Source organism: Echiichthys vipera (assembly GCF_963691815.1).
Source record: "Echiichthys vipera genome assembly, chromosome: 15".
NCBI classification, from domain to species: Eukaryota; Metazoa; Chordata; class Actinopteri; order Perciformes; family Trachinidae; genus Echiichthys; species Echiichthys vipera.
In genome coordinates this window covers 25,298,015-25,310,724 of record NC_139840.1, presented here as the reverse complement: position 1 = coordinate 25,310,724, position 12,710 = coordinate 25,298,015, and the positions used below count along the sequence as shown (strand labels likewise).

The 12,710-nt window shown below is 41.7% G+C and overlaps 1 protein-coding gene across 1 annotated transcript in view; it reads right to left on the bottom strand.

Annotated features, from left to right (window-relative positions):
- Positions 1-12,330, bottom strand: part of brinp2 (bone morphogenetic protein/retinoic acid inducible neural-specific 2) — a gene marked incomplete at its 3' end in the record, with an annotated part of 237,814 nt that extends 225,484 nt beyond the window's left edge. The window contains exon 1 of the mRNA XM_083928752.1: positions 12,202-12,330. The remainder of the gene's footprint in view (positions 1-12,201) is intronic.
- Between the last annotated feature and the right edge of the window lie 380 nt (positions 12,331-12,710).

The window sequence follows — 12,710 nt, the reverse complement described above, 5'->3', positions numbered from 1 at the left end:
AAAACAGTATGAATATATAAAGTCAAGTGTATGTGACCGTACTCCACTCCTTTCTCCTCCTATCGAAACTCTGAACCAAAGAGGACTGACTGAATGCTTGCGCAAGCACTGAGCACATGAATGCTGATAAAGTGGGTCAGGAAAGTACAATTGGTACATTTCTGCAGCACAACCTGTTTGGCTCAAGGCAGGTTGTGTATGTGCGAGAGAAAATGGGTGATGGTGGTTAAATATCCTTTCACGGCAACAGTAAAAATCAATGGGGGGAGAGTTAAGATGTCAGAGCCAATGAATCTAGATGATTTAGCTCAATAGGCAGATCGATGCCGCAACTGATAATCATTGGGGTTTCTCACCAATAAATGTCACTCATAATCATCATCAGGGAAGTGGAGGAGAGGCAGAGAGAAGGTGGATGAGATGAAGGTGAGAGAGAGCATGCAGTCGTCAGATGCTGTAGTGCAGGATAAGTCATGAATAATGTACTGCTGTAGCACCGAGAGAGTTTGGTGTTCCTTAATGTTCCTCCTTCCAGCGTCTGACAGGGAAGTTTCAGATGCAACATCACTTATACATGAATTTAAAGTAACAATGTACTGCATTTTTATGCAGTGTTTTCAATTACTCGTAGATAAAGGAAAACAGTAATGCAATCCTTGAGTAAGACATGGCTGTATGGTATTACATGTCTTTTCTGCAAGGACTATGGAGCTGTAACAGTGACAGTTATAAATACAATTTGGCATTGAGAAATAAAACACAGGCTTACAGGCTTATTTTTTGCATTTTGATGTGTTTTTCAACGACAATTCAATCTTTTTTTTTGTAGTTTACTTGTTGAGAATGAGTGGAAGAAATGAGTGGTGTAAAAGAGCGCCTCCTACAGAAAAGTTTCATCAAAAGAAAGGAAAAAGCTTTTGTTTCATCTCTGGGAAGTTTAGTTTGGGAGAAACCCTAAAGAAATAAGTAATTTTCAGGATGTTCAATCAGGAAACTTTTTTTTAATGAAACAACATCCAGGAGCCGCCCTGCTCATGAATTTTTAATATAGTCCACGATGACCTAATGCAAACAAATATAGTATATCATCTTGGTAAGCAAAGTGAAATGATATCTGTAATCTATATCCAGATTAGGGGTGGGCGAGATGGCAAAAATAACGATTTTATCTGTTTTTTACGCTGGTGCACAGGACATTTACCAGTTTTCAGGGGAATATTTTTCAGCTTGTTCCATACATTCTATGATTAAGTGTGGATAGAAAGCGTTGATGCAACGCAATTGGCGCTCGCACGCAAGTTTTGTTTTCATTTTCAGCTTCCTGCTATTTTCTATAACTAACAAGTTGGGTAATGAGAAATCCTCGCCACTGCCTGTAGTTCGCTATGATTGTTTGATGGGCGTGTCTTTAGGGCGGACATGGGGCGGACTCGCCAATAGTGGGATTTGGCTGAGGAAAAAAAACTGTGCAGAGCATGGAAGAGCAGTGGATAGAATGTGACCTACAGACGATACTACGATCTCCTTGCTTTAGCAGATTGTCAACACGTTCACAACACGGTCACATCACGTTCACAACACGGTCGGTCTTATCAACTACATACTTTTGCAAATGTTTGCAAAAAAAATTTATGTTAATGTTTTAACATCAGCTACGTGCCACCACCATTTCTGTAAAAATGACTGCATCTACTGTTAGTAATTAGGTGTGTGTGCTTGCATGCTTGTGCCAATGTGTGCATTCTCTGTGTATGAATCTTAAGTTGTTGCACTATTACCAATGGTTATACTGTATTCTGTCATGTTATTTTTTTGTAACTCTGTTATTGAAATGGCATTTTGATATTTTGCAAATTTGCTAATTAAGAAGTTCATGTTTAAGTTAATGGGATCTTAGAAAATCCTTTTTTTTTTTTTTTTTTTTTACGGTGGTATCGCATTGGCATCAAGAATCGTGTAATTCCACTGGTATTGGCACCGACTACTGCATTTTTGGTATCGTAGCATCTCTACTAGAGATTCACTCAATCATTCACACAATACAAAACAATAGGATTTTCATCTCCCACTTTGTCCCTGAACCAACATACATTGAAATACAGAAGGACCATCTCTTTGGAACAATCAACACCAACATCTACATTATCATGATTCAAAAAACATTTGAAAACGTCACAAGTCAAGGAGAACTTTTAAGATCTTATTGTAACTCCTCCCATTTTCTACACTTACACCCTGGTGTTTTCTTGACTCCTAATCTCCCCCGCACGGGGATATACCTTGTATCAAGCCTTGTTGTTGTTTTTTAAGAATAATTTACACTAAACCTACATCCCTGACTTCCTCCTTTGCTCTGGCCCAAACTACTACGGCCACTAGAGGTTGCTGCCTGACAGAAAACGTAAATATGGGTCGTAATAAGCCGCGTGCACACTTGACCTATGCAGAGTTTAGAGGGCGTTCTGAGCATTTTTTGTTTGACCTTCATGAAACAAGTGTCCACAAATCACTTTCCTCAGGCCTTGTAGGAAAGGCGGACCAATCCCTAAACTGACTTTCCGAAGAAAAACTCATTAAGGAGACATTTTTTTACAGGACTCAACAGCTTAGTTTATAAGAATATTTGCAAGCAGCTTAAAAAAAAATCCTCAGTGGATTAAATAAAAAAAAACTGTTGTTTTTTTCTATATGCAGTGGTAAAAAGGGTATTAAACACACCACACACACAAACACACACATCATCTTGTCCACCCCCTGTGTAGATTGAAATGTCAGCAAGGCTTTGGACCGCTACAGTCAGTGTTGCAGCCCAGCTCAGGATTAATGTACATATGGGAAACAAAAGAGCGTTCACACTGCTCACTCAGGCCGATTCTCCTCATCCCCTCCTACTACAGCTGCAGTGGGATGCATGTGGCTTCTCCTTAAGAAGAGACAAGCACTTTGATGTACAAAGAGGAGGGGAGACGGGGCACAGAGGAGAGAGAAAGAAAGAGTTTAACTGCCTTTCATGTCCCTCCCTCCCTACACTTTTGCCTTAAACAAACCACTGAAGCCATGCAAGAGAGGCGTGTCAGCGCTGCAGAGTTGAGCAGCGGCGGCGGTGGTGGTGGTGGTGGTGGTGCTGTTGGTTAGGGCAATTGTTTCATCTTTTTTTGTTCCCCAGAGGTTCTATTTCTAATGACTGGGATTTTTCCTTATCTTTTCTGTTTTTGTGCCAATCTTTTGGATAATAGAGCTCAGTATACCAGCTGCTTGCAGCACTGGTTTATAGGTCAGCGCTACATTTACAGCCAACTATGATTGGAGGTTACTTGATCAAAGAATAGGAATGGACTGCAGCCTGATTTGATTACATTAATGAATAAATTGATCGCTAAAGATAAACGACAACAATGCGATATCGCCATTACATCAGTGTTGGGCCCCAGCAACACTATTGTGGTGATAAGAGAACAAATACCCTCTTGAGCCTTGGTTATATTTACATTGGACCCTCCCTGACATTAAAAGAAATGCCATATAGAGCAGTTAATGGGGATGAAATGGTTATCGTAACAATGATAAACTGCAATCAGATTTGCAACAGTTTGCATTATACATTTTTTTTTGGTTTCAAATTTGAAATATCGTTAAAAGCGTGTTTTATTACCCCAACTTCTTACAGCAAATACTATCCAGCATCCCCCAAAGTTAGCAGCAGTCTCTCAGACGAGGCAACGTGGGTTTGTTTTGCATCAATACAATTGAGTTTGAGAAGAGTGCTGAGGAGAAACTTGATCAAATATGGTCACCCTGTCTGCAGAACATAAAAAACATACTGTTGTTATTTATTATATTAATGTAAACAAAAAGCACAATGTACTGCTAATTCTATTTGCGGTTTCATTGGCATTTTAGCAGCACCAGGTTAATACGGGTAAACTGATAAAAAAGGATAGCTTTGATCACAATAATCATGGTATGAAATTTTTATACCCAGCTGATGGAGTTGAGCAACACCCTCGCCACCGTGAATTACAACAAACAGTCTAAAAATAAATATGGATTACGTGAAATTATGTTTTAGCCTGATATGTATGAGATCAGACGTCTGAAAGTCGTTCATGATTAAAGTAATAACATTGAACATCGACGTTTCCTCCAGACAGCTGACCTGCAGCTTCGCACCAGCACAGAGATGACGACAACAACAAAAAGAAAAATACAGGAATGTTTCTTGTTAAGCCTGCACATTGGGCGTCCTGCTGATCAATGTGACTGACGGGGCAGTCCGACATCCCCTGCATCCTGGGGATCTCAGGATCAGCACCTTAGACAGCTGTCATGACGCATGTTGTGCTGAATATAATAAAAAGCTCTAAAGCAGGAGGCTGCTCTGCTTAGACCTTCTGATAGTAGTCCACCTTAATGTCAACCTGAACGTTCATCAGTGGACTGCTCAATTTCGTTGTGCGTTAGAAGAGGTGGAATGATTTAATACTGATATGGCGTAGAGGCTCATTTATGGTCTACATTGGTTACGGAGCCTTGTGTCCGTACTCTGCGTACATTTCGTCCGTATTTCTGCAGATATCCTGCAAGCTTGCAGATGCGTACTGATACGGACCCAACGTTGCAGTACCACCAGACATTTAGAACGTTGATAACGTACGTCTCTACGCACCGAATGGAGCAGAAATGAGCCTTCGAGGCGACAGGCAGGTGATGCTGAATGATACCTCAGATAAGATAAGCCTTTATTGATCCCCAGACAGGAAATCCAGTTGCCAATAGACACCAAATTAAGGCCAATGGTCTAATTAATCTGAAATTTAGTTAGTTAGTAAAGTCCACCCTGCTCCTTATGAGTGCTGCATTTTGATGGAGATGGTTGATGTAGCAGCCACATTATTTCTTGGCTGCAAGTGTTAAATTAAATTTAAAATGGGTTTGCATCACCCTGCAGTACTGACTGAGGACATTTCATCACACCAGGGAACCGTGTTGCCTGGAGTTACACGTCTGCCATAATTAAACCAATCAGGCTACAAGAGTCTTAATCAGGACACACAGCTTAGTCACAGCTGACTCCGATGACCCCAAAAGGCAACAGAAAAAGTTCAAATCAATGTTCTCCAACCGAAATGTATCTACCATCATGCACTGTGCGTGGGAATGGGGACACCGATTATGGAAACAAATGCTTACTTTTTTTTACTTAATTTTTAATGTCACTTTTATGAAGTCTTTATAATATAATGAGCATCATTAAAAGATTTATGACAACACACTCGTTTTGTAAGAAAGGTAATTACCTCTGCCAAGGAGGTTATGTTTTCAGCTCAGATTGTCAGTAGGATTATGGGGAAAAAAACTACTGGCTTGATTTTTCACAGGACTTGGTGAAAAGGTGTAGCATGGGCCAATGAATGTGTCATTGCATTTTGGAGAAGGATATACAAATTATTTTTTCTCTTTCATTCAACATTCACCACCTGCTTCGGATGTTCTCACTCCATTGAATCATAATCAGTGGTCATCAGCCGCATAGTTGCAGTGCAGTATGTGTTGGAAGGCGCTGGCTACACGGTAGGTTCAGAAGGTGGTTTACTATTTACGTTATTTACATGGAAACGCCATTACAACCCCACTTTTTAATGATCTAGATTGCCTTAAAAAGTCAAAATGGGACATGAACTAAGGTATTACAATAGATGATAAGTCTTGTTGGAGCCAATTGGGTATTTTTTGGTTTCTTTTTTGGAAGCTTTATTAAGATATTTTGAGTATTGGTATACAACGTCACAAGGTGGGCGGTAACTTGATGGTGATGGATCACGTAACACAGTCAAGTGATAAATGGACCCAGGTGTGTAGTTTCAGTGAGTTTGTTGGACTACAGAGAGAAAACAGTTTGCACACATGCATGTGACTCAAGGCAGAGAATGAATGAATAACACAAATAAGTAAAACAATAGATAAGTTATTTTGCACGACTACTAATACCTCAACAAGAAGAAGTAGACTGAAGAAGCAAGCGACAACAGACAAATCAAGGTAGAACGTTAAGGACGCATTCTTAAGGTTAAACACACCACTACTATCAGCAAAAGGCCAATTCATCACTACAGGTCTAGTCAGGCAAATAAGATGTGGAGTAGAGCCATACTGCCTCATATCTATGTTAGTGATAAGCAACTGATAACGCCCATTTAATCATCTGCCAACGGTCGAATCAGTTGCATTCAAGTGGCCAATAGAATAATTGGAAGAATGAGTTCCCGACTCATTAGGTGATCCCCGGAGTTGTTTGTGCTTTGTCGTCTCGTAGGTCTCTGCTGATCGTGGTGGTGCCTGCTGCCGTGGTCCTGCCTGACGCTTCCTGCTGCTATTATAATCTATCACCTTAGCTGTGCTTGTCATATTCACATTATTATAGATATTATTATAGTTACTGGAAGTGTGTCTGTCTCTGTCTTTGTGTCTGTCTTTGTCTTTCTCTGTCCATCTGTCTGTCTTTTCTCTCTCCTTTTCTTCTTCCCCATCTGGTGCAGACAGATGTCCGTCCTCCACAGAGCTGGGTCTGTCTTTGTCTCTCTCTGTCCATCTGTCTGTCTCTTCTCTCTTTCTCTCTCCTTTTCTTCCTCCCTCCGGTGCAGACAGATGTCCGTCCTCCACAGAGCTGGGTCTGTCCGACGTTCCTGTCTGTTATAGGGAAGGTTTTCGTTGCCACCGTACTGTACGGGGGAATTGTTGGGTCTATGTTTATCATAAATAAGTCATAGAGTGTGTCTATACCTACTCTGTAAAGTCCTGAGATAACTTTTGTTATGATTTGGCGCTATAAATAAAATTGAATTTAATTGAATTAACCCTGTAAGATCGGGCCTCTGCAGATGTTTGTGCTCTACTGGTTATTCTGGGGAATAACTATAATAATTTTTTTTTATGACTGAAACCTTTAATCTGTCAGGCTTTTGTTCCACAGGACAGTCAGTCCACTCAGTCAGTGTGGGCACATTATGTGACAGAACCTGCAGCAGGTTCCATCATGACACAGCAGAAAGATACTGCCTATTGTCTATCTCAGAGGAGCTAGGCTCTCACCACTTCTGTCCTCGAACGTAGTCAACAAACCATATTAGTGCACAGAAATACAATGCTATGGAACCTCCGTCAATCAATAATCAATTACTCCAGGACCACATTGCACGGGAGCGCCTTCCTGATCCAGCATGAGAATACTGCTTAAAGATTTTTTCATCACCACATACACATACTGTATAAAAACATCATGTGGGCCGATCGATACCTGCAGGTGGGCTGCTGAACGCTCTCAAACGGTTCACAAAAGCTCGAAAAATAGGAGTTTTGAAGTAGATACACACAAAAGAGGTTTTGAAGGTTTAAGTAGTATACTTTACTGTGCATTTTACCTGGATTCTTTTGATGTCAGAGCTTTTCTTGCTGTATATTGCAAGTTATTTTTCTATCACTCTATGGAATTTCAAGCATTTAAACTGGCGTCCTGTCCAGGGTGTACCCCGCCTCACGCCCGATGTCAGCTGGGATCGGCTCCAGCCCCCATCACCTGGTCCGTCAAATTGGATCGCCAAATCCAAATATCAAATGGTTTAATCACTTAATTATAGAAGAAGAGAAAAATGGTAAGTCATCATTTTGAGCTTGATTGCTCAACGAATGACTTTGTAGATTTAACAAGTCTTATCTGCTTCCTTGGCAACAGTGAGATAATGACATTGATAATTCTGCCATGACTGAGGGTTAAATATATGAGCCAGCAGTCCGATAACATTATTATTATCGAATATTTTTTTCTGTACAAAAACAGAAGATTTTCAACAACTTGTGCAAAACCTTCTCTTGTGCTCGTTTTGTCTTCAGGGCCTCCTGCCAGAAAGAGTTTATTTTAACCCTAACCACTCTCTTTTTCCTAAACCTAACCAAGTTGTTTTGTTGCCTAAGCAAAGAGAGATAAGAGAGATTTATGACAGAAAGCCCCCCACCAACCTATTTGTGTCTTTATGCTAAGCTAACCTGCTTTAGCTTTAGCTTGAGCACACACAACTGAGAGCCCTATCAATCTTCTTTTCTCACTCCTTTCTCAATCTCTTTAATCAATTATCAAATGGTCAATTCGTTTTCAGTTAAATTGACTTGTATGATGTGTTACAACACTACTTAAAACTTGAATCTGAATCAAACAGTGTCCAAAGCACTGTGGTTCAGCAGTTACTGATTAGGATGTTTTCCTTACCCATTGTTAACCACTGCTGCTAAACGGGACTGTATGAACGTATGTATTTTTGAAAAACGGTGTGTTTTTCTGCACGGTTTGGCCTTTCGCCCACACGTAACTGCAGTTGTGGGCTCCTGTAACTGGAGTCCAGGGTGAACTTGTTGGAAAACGGTTTCATGTGTGGACAGAAAAAACGAGGAAAACCGCAATTTCTTGTCCAAATGTGTCACACTGTGCGACGGTAAATGCTAAGTTGTATCCATGGAGACTCGTGTGCCTTCCTGTTGCCTCCTGGTTTGGCATGTGCATGACATTGTTTGAGGCGGATTTTGCGGTGTCATGCGGACACATATTTTTGATCACACCGGTGGTGTGGACGGGAGTTTTTTTTAACGGGGGCCATAAAAGTTTGGTTTCAAAAATACCGGTGTTCGTGTGGACTAGGCCTGAGTTGGCTCCACACCTTGACCTAAAAGAATGACTAAAAGCTGTATAGTGTTTTTTCTTTAAAAGGACAGCAACAGTGCTGAGAGATGAGCCTGGTGGCAAATCCCGCTATTATGTATCAATCGTTGAAAGGGCTGCATTTCCGATATCTCCCCATGTCCTTACAGTTTGAAGGGCACAGACCCATTGTGCCCACTACTCAATCTCTGAAGAGCATACACGCCGAGTACACGCATTTACATTTATATACAAGCATTTAGCTGATGCACTTTTCTAAAGAGTGACTCAATGAGAGCAACAGCACCGATTAGACTGCCGATGAAGCGGAGCGAAGGTCAGAGACGGAGCATCCTGAAAATCTGCAACCTTGGGTGATACTGTGAGGACAAAAAAGTGAGAGAAATAACAGCTAACAAGAGAGGTCAATTGGATTTTTTTTCTTTTACAGAAGGACAACACCGGAGCAGGGATATGATCCGTTTTGTCACTGAATGAGCTTTCTTAAGAACACCATCTGAGTGGGAGAGGATGTCATCAAACACGGCCGCTTCCGGTGGAGTCTGAGAAAATTCTGCATGTTTTCTTTTCAGGTTTGAGAAATTCATTAAAATCCCAAAGCCTTGCTCTCTGGAGAAAGAAAACCACCTCGCTATGAAAACATTTTTAAGTGAGAAAGCCGTGAATATCTGCAGAATTACACTACATCACTGAGAATAATCAAACTGACATCTTTAAGAGGTTCTACCTGGAGTTGCTATCTGTGAAATGTGTCTGTTGAGGCTTGTCTATTTCAGCCGTGGGATACTTTAAGCATTTCAATTCATTTCCACAGAGGAATGTACTTTTGCGTGTCTTTATTAACGGATCCAAAAGCACAGACTGGGGACCGCCGGGGGCCTTTTAAATGGATTCCACAGGGTCCAAAGCAAAATTAGAAGTGGTTTAATTTGTTTCTTATTTCATTGCTTTACCGGGATGTTACTATGCTGAGAGTATGCATAAAAATAAGCGATGAATTATAGGTATCATTCCACCTACTGTGGTTCTCACCATAGAAAGTAAAAGCTTTATGATTCTGAACCGAGACAACAAGCTGCAACAAAAGCGACATTAGAACTCGTCTCTGTGAGTCCCCTCCTCCTCAGTGTTGTCTAATGCACTCTGTTCTCATGTATGGATGGGCGATAATTTCATAAACATGCCAGGCATAATGCAAGTGTACTGAGATACATTTGAATTGAGAGAGAATTCAGAAAGGCTGAAAAGTAGGTAGGAGTTAGGAAAAACTGTTATTTCTAGATTAATTTCCTCCCTGAATATTCTCAAATTGGACTTTTATACAAACTCTTCCTGTAAATGTCTCTTTTTACAAGTTATTTTCCTACTGGCATTAAAAACTTAGTTGTTTATGTAAATGTTTTACCGCTGGGTGCTGCAGATTTTAGCAAACATTACTCAAACAGGAGACAATAGAGCATTTGTTGAGGACTATTTTCAGCTGCAGATGAATACGCATTTGGTGCTCTTGTGAGTATCTGGGGCAGCAGGACGGAGTAGACATTTAAAGGAACAGAAAATAGAAATACTCAAGTCGAGTACCTGAAAGTTGTACTACTAATACTTCAGTATTGGACTACATCACAGACTTTTCCCTACATTCACCATATAGTGATGTGCTGTAGAATATTTTCAGGTCTTCTCTGGTTCACTACAGACATTTGTCTGAGAAAATGAATCGCGTATCACTGGGGTATCTCCTTTTAGCTTTGTACACGACATGTTTTTAACAGAAAGCCTTTTTTTACACACTGGAGGCCAAAGTTTGAAAGACAGAGATGATCAAACACAAAGAGGCTGTTGGTTACATTAGGGAAATGTGGGATGCAGCACTTTGGGAGTCTGACAAATACAAGGGAAGAAAAGTGAGGATACGTTGGCCTCTGCTGCATTTATTGGAGCCACGATTTTTTTAAAAAAACATTCTCACGAGTGGATGCAGGGGTTTTGGGAGCATATCAGAAATTCAACTACACACTGATTAGTCGACTAAAATGTATGAGTACATTTCTTGGCCATATCGCCAGGCAGTTGCACGCATATTTACTTCTCAGTGGATGTTTGAAATGGAAATGTTTCACAACATCAACAATTGCACTTTTATGCTTTTTGAGTATTTTTTTGACAGTTTGCTTTGTCAAACTCCATTACTCCCACCCGAGAACATCCTATAATGGACACTCATGCACTCATCGACACCAAACACTCACTGGCTCGGGCGTTAAGTATTCCCTTTCTCCTGCCATGATGTCAGCACATATGTACATCCCCATTAAGCATTAATTGTGTCGTCGGAGCTTTGTGTGGGTCATGTACTCAACCTTCATTGAAAGGCTCTCAGTGCGACAGTATATCACAGACGTGTCCGCAGCATGTTCCACTTCCATTTAAATGTACATAATGAGGATGGACAGAGCTGTCAGATACACTCTCTCTAGGTGCGTGTGATGGTATGTAATAACTTAGGTTTTGATTTTTTCCCTTCTTCCTCCTCCATGATTTGTTTGACAGGACCTCTTTGCCACCCCGGGGTCTCTGGCGGTGGCAGTGGGTGTCGAGAGAAAATATGAGGCAGCAGCTCCTCCTCTCTGAGGATTTCTCGGGGCCACATACAGTAGTCTCGGCAAAGTAGCTGACAGGTAAATGTGGTGCTTACATGGTTCACAGAATTTGTGAGAGATTACGTGGTGCGTAGCATGCTTTCAGGGTGACTGATGGAGCAACAATATCACAGGGACTCACACAGAGGAGAGGCAGCGGGCAGGAAGATATTCACTGGCGAGGAAAGACCGCAGGAACACACACACACACACACACACACACACACACACACACACACAGGGTGAAATTAAGCAAATCAAGTTGAAGGACAAGTCAGATTCATCTTCAGTTTCTACGTAAATGATGATGACAGAAGTAGTGGAGGGAAATGCAACATGTTTCAAACTTACTGTATGCAAATACACAACAATCAACACAACACTCGTACACACACCCAAACACACACATTTCCACAGCATGGTCAGACTGTGGGACTGCATCCACATAGGTACTGAAACAGACACATGCACACACATCATACACAGACTGTATAAAGAGGGCTGACGTCTCGAGACCCACGTGTGACCTCGGATATGTATTTGCACGTGCACACCATTTGCACAACATTGTTGTTGTTGTTGTTTTGCTTAAATATCGGTGCTTCGGCCTCGTGCACCTCCACTCTGTTTCATCTAAATGCAAATCCCCAGCTCTCCTTCCTCACCCTCCGATCAATCATGCGTCACGGGCGACTCGAATGCTGAACCGCATTATTGTCTTGTGCGCATCAACCCGGGAGAGTGGTTCTGCGCGTAAAATAACGCGCCGGGCACGAAAGCGCACAGCGTCTGTATTCTTTTATATTCCCCAGTTTCTGAACCCCAACCCAACCGAGTAGAGACAAGCAAACTCACCCAGGGTGTGAACGCAGGTCCTCCCCGCGCGTCTCTCGGTGTGTGTGTCCGTGTATCCAGTAAAAAAGAGGTGGGAGAGTACGAGCGGCAAGGGCGCTAACGAACTAGTGGACGGCAGCCAAACGCCACCGACTTCCCTCCGCCTCCTCCTCCTCCTTCTTCTTCTTCTCTTTCTGCTTCCCTCACTCTTCCCCTCTTCCCCGGGGCAGGTTGAGCAGCGACTGTAATAATCCAGACATTGTCCTCTTCATGAGCACATTACAAAAACACACAGAAGGGGTGAAAAGACTCCGTGTTGCGTCACAAGTTTGTAGTTTAGAGGAATTCTCCTTGTCTGTTCGGAGATGCTGTCCAGTGTAATCCGAGTTTGGACACAGTCAGAGTGAACAGTCCACGAATCTACAACAGATGAAGATCTGGATGAGTCGAACCTGGAGTTGAAATGTGTCTGCAGACGTTGCAGAAGCTGAGAAAGTTTGCATTCAGAGTGGCTGAAAAACACAAGAGAC